Source organism: Sinocyclocheilus rhinocerous, unplaced genomic scaffold (assembly GCF_001515625.1).
Source record: "Sinocyclocheilus rhinocerous isolate Xijiao unplaced genomic scaffold, SAMN03320098_v1.1 scaffold806, whole genome shotgun sequence".
Classification (NCBI taxonomy): Eukaryota; Metazoa; Chordata; class Actinopteri; order Cypriniformes; family Cyprinidae; genus Sinocyclocheilus; species Sinocyclocheilus rhinocerous.
Window position 1 is genome coordinate 272,576 of NW_015648045.1, and position 8,673 is coordinate 281,248.

Below are 8,673 nucleotides of genomic sequence, written 5' to 3' on the forward strand. Positions count from 1 at the left end.
TTATTTTATACACAGTTTCGCTTGAAAAAATTGTTTTTTAATGATTGTAAAAAAAAATTAAAAAAAAAAACTCAAAACATTTTAAATCAGTGGGTAAAGTGCTATGGAAGCCATCCTGGCCTAGCGATGGAGAGGAAGTGGGGCTGATGAGGTGATGTAGGAAGCAGGATTAAGTTTCTTGATGTGACCGCAATTTAAAGAGGATTTGGCCAGCTGTACAACGCACAACTGATCTGACATTGAGCATAAGATTTACACCAGATAAGCTGAGCTACAGCCCAAAACCATGCCAAGAAACCATGATGAGGATCTGATGTTGACGGACCTACTTCTAGGAATGGAATTAATATGTAGGCCTAATACTAAATTGAAATCACTTAAATTACACTGAACAATCAAATTACATTACGACAAAGTATTAACACTATCTTTAAGTATTATTTGCCTTAGAACATTCACGTCAGTAATGGCAGGGTGAACCAGTGTGGACAAAAGCTAGTTCAGCCTGCTGCAGGTCACTCAATATGCTGATGCCATCTAGCTGTCGCTACGCAACACAGCTCAGAGTCACAGATGTTAGGAACAAAAGCCAAGCATCAATTCATCTCCTTTAAGTTCGTCTGGACACCAGTTGCCCAACTTTCTTCTGTCAACAGATAGATGGCAAGCATTACCAATCTAGCAATAACGTTTCAAATTCAGGCTTGCGTATAAATATGGAAAAATGTCTGTTTGAGTGAGTTTGGAGCCTATAATTATGCTGCGTCCTGCAGCATTGCTGCTTATTCCATCTGAAAACGTCAACGTTACTGAGAAAACAACTTGTCTCATAACATTTTTGTGGTATGTGGCACAAATATGAGGCACAATAGTTAACAGTTTTAACTAAACCTCTTGGGTTTTGTTACTAACTCAGACTAACTTTACAGAACATTGCATAGCAATGAAGCAAATATTTCTGTGAATAGTGTAATTTTCAGTAAACTGTGCTCATAAAGTGGTAAAATGAATGGGATATTATTCTTTTTTTGGACTAGAATGAAGTGACAAATGGAAAAAACAGGATCAAATAAAGGGATTAAACTGTAAATGATATTAACAGATTTTCCTTGAATGCAAATACATTTTAATCATCATTTTCAGTTTAAATATAATTTTCAAGTTTCAAAAAAAATATTTTTAATAAATATCATTCATAAATATAACATTTTTATTTTACTAACAGAACTAACCTTGTCATGTCTGATATGTTAAGAAAATGGAAAAGGAGCATCACATCATTAATCCACTATTAGGTCTATTAGAATGATTTTAATGAATACAAAAAATGTTGCATTAATTTACCTTGTTGTAAATGTAGCTGTTTTTACCAACACTTTTTTTTTTTAATTTTAGTGTTTTATTTTCAATAGTTCAATCAGCAATATTTATTTAAAGATTTGGGGAAAAACCCTAACATACTCTTTATATATTATTACTGTGTGTATCCTTGTGTTGTCAGTAGTATAAAAGCCCTCTCACTATGATCTTGACGTACATTAGAAAAGAATGTCTGTGAAAATGGGGGGAATCCGAAGGCAGGATTGGATCATGTCTAAAGGCAGGGTTAGTTAAGGGTCAGTAGGCTGATGATTTGAATCAGGTGTGTATATTACAAAAACATCTCAAATTTGGTAAACACTGGTCTAAATTACTCATTAGTGTAAAGAGTGGAGACTCCCATTCTTTTTGTACAAAAGTCAACAGTGTTGGCTATGCAGTTGAACTACACATGTTCAAGATAAGAGAGAGCGCAAACACAAAAAACATGGAGGGAAGAGAGAGGCAGCGAGAGGAAGTGCTTGGTGTTCAGAAAAACAGGACATTAAGTTGGCTGAACTCCATCAGATTCCTTTAGAACACAGGAAGCCTTTCAAGATGTCAGCAATGCTAGTTGGCAGCAGAGTTTTCCTCAAAATATATCTATAAATCACATTAAATGAAACATTATAGAACAAAAAAGATATTTTTAGACAGACTGATCTCCACCTCGTCTCCTGCACACCTACACAAGGGGCTGTTCATACAGAAGCGTACCAAAAATCAGCAGTCTCAGCTCATTTTTCATGGTTAGGGTTAGGTTAAAAATCAAATCATTAACTTGTCATTGCATTTTAAAATCTCCTACCGTAAGACATGATACAACAGCCAAAGACGTCTACCTGAGGCATGTGTTATAGAGCAACAGTTGTACACAGACCAACATAAATCGCAATGCGAGAACATGTCCTGTTAACTACTAAGAATATGAAGCTGGTTGCATGAACTTAGTCTAGTTGCTGCAACTAAATATTTGATTGTTGCACTATTTAATTTAGCTGAAACCAGGACTAACAACTGGAATAAAATAACAAGACATTAAATTAAATCAGAAAGCATGTCTTCATGCCTTCAATCTTTTGTTGTTGAAATTCACATGTACATTTACAATTTAAAGGGGTCCTATCATGCTTTTTCACTTTTTTAATTTTAGCCAGTGTGTAGTGTGTATGTTTGCATACACACTACACATAAAAAAGATCTACAAAGCATAAAAAAAGGCATAAAAAAGATCTAGAAAGTTACAAATCTCAAAGTCCACTCCAAAGGGAAATATTTAGTTTTTAAAAAATCCCTTTTCAAGAACTACAACGAACGGCTCGTGTGGACTACAGCGTTGTTTTCCGGGCTTTGTGATGTCACAAAGCGGTCCATTAGAATATCATTAAAATAATTCCCGCCTACAGAAATTCGAATGGTTGGGGGTGGGGAGGGGCGAGGTCGTGGTTAGAACACTTGTACGGGTGCATCAAGCAAGACGACGACGAAGAAGAAGTGCTGCAGAGTTAGTGCATCAGAGAAAACGAAGAAGAAGAAGAGCTGCTGTAGCGTCAAGTTTTCGGCATGTCTAAAGGCGTTCGCACACTGGACGAGAAGCGCAGCGCCGCGTCTAGAACAATTCTTACAACAAGTACAACTCGACGTAGCTGGGCGCCGCGGACAGACGCCGAACGGCGCCGCTGGTGTGCGTACACTCATAGAAAATAATGTGTTCGAATTTTAAAGAAGTGGCATGCCGCGACGCTTCTCGTCCGGTGTGCGACCGCCTGAAATGCTGTTTTTTTCACCTCTGTGCCCAAACGTCTTTGTTTGGGCTTCCGAAAGCGGATGATGTCAGGAAACAGTGGTTGCAGGAACTCTGTTCCTGAGCATTATAACCCCAATTTGCTATTGTGTGCTGCGCATTTCAGAGGACACTGAGGACAGCTTCCACAACATGAGGGAGTACATTTCGCCAAAAAGCTTTTGTTGAGAGACGGAGCAAGGGAACAAGCTGTTCGCCAATCACAACGCACTGGGATAGCTAACTAATCACAAATTCGTTTTTCGGAAGGCGGACCTTGATCATACCCAGAACTAATCGAGCCGTTTGTGCCAGGCTGGGAGAAAGGTACTTTAATAACGTAAATTATGTGAAAAATAATGCGTTTTTCGAACCACCAAGTATGAGAGCCTGGTTTGTTCCTATCTTATTACTGACTGTTTACTTGTCTTTAACACTTTAATATTTGAAATTTATATTAATCTAGTTGTTTTTGCTGTGGTACTTTTTTTAAAGCATAGGCAAAATTCATCTTGCAGTGTTCTGTAGGCTGCTGATTTTTGCTCGTGTTATTCAGCTGTAACAGAATGCTGACTCCTCAGCACAAAATCAATATAAATAGTGTGTGCATCACCTTGTGCTGATGCATGCCCGGCATGTCATGTTAAAACAAAAATATAAATCAAAATGTTAATTTTTATAGTTTGCTGTATTAATTTGTCTCTTATGCTCACCTAGGCTCATTTATTTGATCAAAAATACAGTAAAAACAGCAATACTGTAAGATATTACTACAATTTAAAATAACCATTTTCTATTTTAATATATTTTAAAATGTAATTTATTTCTGGGATGAAAAAGCTGAATTTTCAACAGCCATTTTTTTTAGGCTTCAGTGTCACATGATCCTTCAGAAATGCTGATTTGGTGTCAAGAAACATTTCTATATAATATCAATGTTAAAAAACAGTCATGTTGCATAATATTTTTGTGGAAACCATGCTATTTTCTTTACTAAAAAGTTAAGTTAAGTTAAGTTAAAAAAAATAAAATTAAAAAAAACTATTTATTTGAAATGTACTTTTTATCTTACTGTCACGTTTGATGCATTTCATGCATCTTTGCTGAATAAAAGTATAAATTTATTTTCTTAAAAAGTCTTACTGATCCCAAACGGTAGTGTATTTATTATTTTTAGATATAGTTCCTAACATATTTAATTATACTAATTTTACTTCATGATTATTTATGTACAGTATTAACTAAAGTGGATAAACATTTGTAGGCTTCTTATTAGATCAATAAAAGGTGCAACTACACACCACTTATGGAGAGTTTACAACATACTGGCTAATTTATTCCTTATGAACAATGGTACAACCAAATTAAGAACAGAGTTACAAACTAGTAGTCAGTCACTAGTTACTAGTGTCAACTTCATGTCCCAATTTGAGAAAGACCTTACAAATGGCTGGTGCAGCCCTTCCCTTGTGTCCATGTGTGCTCCATTATATAAATACAGAAAGAGGAAGTCACAGTATCAGTTATTTAGGTTATAAAGACTTTAAAAGGAAATGTCTTGGACATGTCTCAAAGAAATTCTTATCTCAAAGTCCTTTTCACATTCTTTTAGGGAAAAAACAGCAAAAATTCAATGACATCCATTGTGTTAAGTCCCCTCCACATCAGCGGTCACGGAAGCCCAACACCCACAGAGCATAAATGCTTTATTGAAGTGACTTCCATTCTCATTAAGTAGCTGTCAGTCTCCCATGAAACAAAGTCTCAGAATTCCACCAGTCTACTACATAAACACACTCAACAAATGCACAACGGGACGACGGGAGTACCTGACACATACAGTGGTGTGTTTGCTAAATAAGACAGCTGCAGAAAGAACAAGGGATTGTAAGAGGAAGAACGGTAGGAGAGACTTAGAGGGCAAGGAAGGGTAAAAGTGTCAGATATTCTATTTGTCAGAGAGAGAAAGAATGTAATAAAGCAGAGGAGCTGTCAGAGAGAGGAAGAACAGCATCCTACGTAAACACACACGCGCACACACACACATATGCATACATACTCCTGGCCCTGGAGACATCATTAGAGGCCTAGGAGAGACAATATTATCATTCACCGTGTGAGTGCGCGACTTCAAAAATTGAACTGAATTGGTCTCTGTTAGAAATATATTAAGAACAGACTGCAGTCAAAACAACAGTTCTAAAAGAGACTTTGAATTATGATGGCATTTCTTCCATCAATAAAGATTAAATGCAATTAAAATATTGAAAAAATATCATTAAGAACTACACCAAAATGGGTAACGAAATGAAAACAAAATGTGTGTGTGTGTGTGTGTGTGTGAGTGAGTGTGAGTGAGTGTATGTGTCTGTACCTGGTATTTATCACGTTATGGGGACCAAATGTCCCCACAAGGATAGTATATACCAGTAAATTTTGATCTTGTGGGGACGTTTTTAGGTCCCCATGAGGAAACAAGCTTATAGATCATACAAAATGAAGTTTTTTGAAAATCTAAAAACAAAGAAAGTTTCCTATAAGGGGTAGGTTTAGGTGTAGGGTTGGTGTAGGGCGATAGAAAATACAGTTTTTATAAAAACCATGGAATGTCTATGGAATGTCCCCATAAAACATGGAAACACAATGTGTGTGTGTGTGTGTGTACTTGTTTATGCTACATTGTGGGGACAAAATGTCCCCACAAGTATAGTAAAACCTGACATTTTTAAGGGAAAAAAATATTAGAAATAGTAAATGATGTTTATCTGAAAGTGTAACAATGCAAACAGATTTTCTGTAAGGGTAGGTTTAGGGGATAGAAAATATTGTTTGGTCAGTATAAGAGAACATTATATAGAGATCAGTGCTTAAATCTCATTTTGTTAAAAAAACAAACAAACAAAAAACAATGGATGTTTATAGGGATGTAACGATTCACTCAACTATATATATATATTTCTTAACGTAACTTGGGTAACAGGCTTGAATGTTTGAAATTATGTTATTTAAAAAAAACACAAGCTTTGTGTTAATGCTTTGTTGCATTTGTTGTGATGAAGAAAAAGCATTTTTGGTCATTAAAATCAGATCTATCAGATTCTAATCAGAAAAACTTGCTTTTTTTAATTACAGTGAACGGAAGCATATACACTTTCTGTTGTATGTTTTTTAACATTTTAATTAAGATAGATTTTTATTAATTAAAATTATTATTAATATGTTCATTTAAAGTCATCCTGCAGCCCCCTTGGAAATTGGCTGAGGGCTTTTATTGGGAACCTAGCTACTTTATTTTAACCTTTTATTTAAACCTAGATACTTTTCATGCTATGCTAATTGTATGTTACCCAATTGTTTATCTGATAGATCTCACACCAAAGAAATGGCCTCTAATACTGTAAAAACCCATACCATTTATGCATTAAAGAGATCTCAAAACTCTCATATCAAAATCATCCTTTTTCACATGAATTATTTATAAGAACACCAAGTGTTTCATAAACAATTTACACTGCCATTAAACATTAAATCTACAACATTTGGGACCGAAAAACCACCCAGATACACGCACACACTGATATTTTCAGTGCACCAACAAATTTAGGCTAATTACTGCAAATTGGCTGTTTAGGCGCTGTTGGCCAGGGCCCCTCGCTCCACAGTAGGACCCCTGAAGCAGCGAGGGAGATGTGGCGCCGTCTTTGAGCAAGCACAAATAATGCGAGACAGGAGTCTGACCTAGAACTGCAGCCAAACTGAGACCCACAGATTGACTCAGCGTGCAGAATAACGCATGTAAACACACTAAAGAAGCCTGTATCACATACAAAGGAATCAGGTTCCACTTCAAAACAACCACATGCACTTTGTGTTTTCTAAAGCAGTGGTGTGTACACAACAAGCCTACAAGTATGCAAACATGCAAACTTAAAAGATAAAAAAAAGAGCAGTGAGTTTTGATCAGATGGCGAGAGAAACAAACTGTGGGAAAAAAATACAATCTCTGTACATGAAAAACAAGTATCCTTCTTATTTCTGGACACATGTATAGATTTTCATATTTGTTAATGAATCTATTCTGCCGAGTGCAATCAAAGCTCACTGCCGCCACAGAGTGGTGTGAATGTGCTACTATGCATATGAACAGAGGCTGCTTTTGTGCTGCATATTTTGAAGGCCACATATCTCATTTGTATTCATACTAACAGAGTGTCCTTACAAGTCTATAAATAAACCCATGAAGACACACACAGGAATGAGAGGATGTTGATTTCATATTATGGGACATTTTGGCGTGAAAATGCAAAGCCGCAGTAATAAAGACTTATTATCACCGTAATCAAGGATCTTTTTGAAAACAATGTCTGTACCTAACATACACTCTGAAAATGATACAATATTGTGAAACTAGTGAAATATTACAATTTAAAACTTTTCTATTTTAATATATATTTATTTATTTATTTATTTTTCATGTAATTTTTTCATGTGACGGCAAAGCTGAATTTTCAGCGGAGATTACTCCAGTCTAAAGTTTCAAATGATCCTTCAGAAATCATTCTAATATGCTGATTTGGTTCTCAAGTAACATTTATCACAGTTGAAAACTATTGTTTTACTTAATATTTTTGTTGAAATTGTGTTGAAATACATTTTTCACAAATTTTAGGGCTTTTTGAATAGAAAGTTTATTTTAAATAGAAATCTTTAGAAAAAAATATGCCTTTACTGTCACTTTTGATCAACATAATATGCAAGCTTGTTTCCGCCACCTAAAATGTTGTGGCATATGTTGTGTGCAAACTATGTGCAATTGTGTGTTATATAGGGTGAATTCCAAACGGAAGTGAGCATCATTATGCCCTACTCCCTTCGAAGGGCAGAGCCCTTAAAGTGTGTTCTTTGAAGGTTGTAGGCATTACGGTCTCGTATAAGCGTTTGGAACTCCCTTGACAAAGGGAATGACTGACCAGATGTTACCCTGACAACGCTGCACATGTGTGCAGCATTCGGCACTCCATCAGTTGTTGCAAATAAATATTGCTTCTTATTATTATTTTATTCAAATGTTGTCTAATTGTGTCTTATTTACTATTAAACTTTTTCAAACTAAACCTGCTTAAACTTGCATTCACTACCATCTTGAAACATATTTCTAACATTGACGAAAAATATTTTGTATTACATTAAAATGAAGACAAATTGAATTAGCCTATTCTACTTATGTTTGTATGTGAAGTCGAAATCAACCCCAACTTTGCTTTAAAAAGCATCGCAAGATCTCCTAACCGAAGATTGCATGATCACAAACGGAAATCACTTCCGTGAAGTGACCATTGCATGTTCCCTTCGCTAACGGGCTTCTGGAAGGGCCCATAGTCAGAATTGCAAGATATACAGTGGTGGCAAAAATGATTAGAACTAGGGATATGCCGGTATCAAATTTTCATGTTGCGATTAATTGCTAATAAGCCAGTTCCATTGCATTACAACTACCCAGTCAGTGGGCTTGCCACTTCAAAGCTGGATGC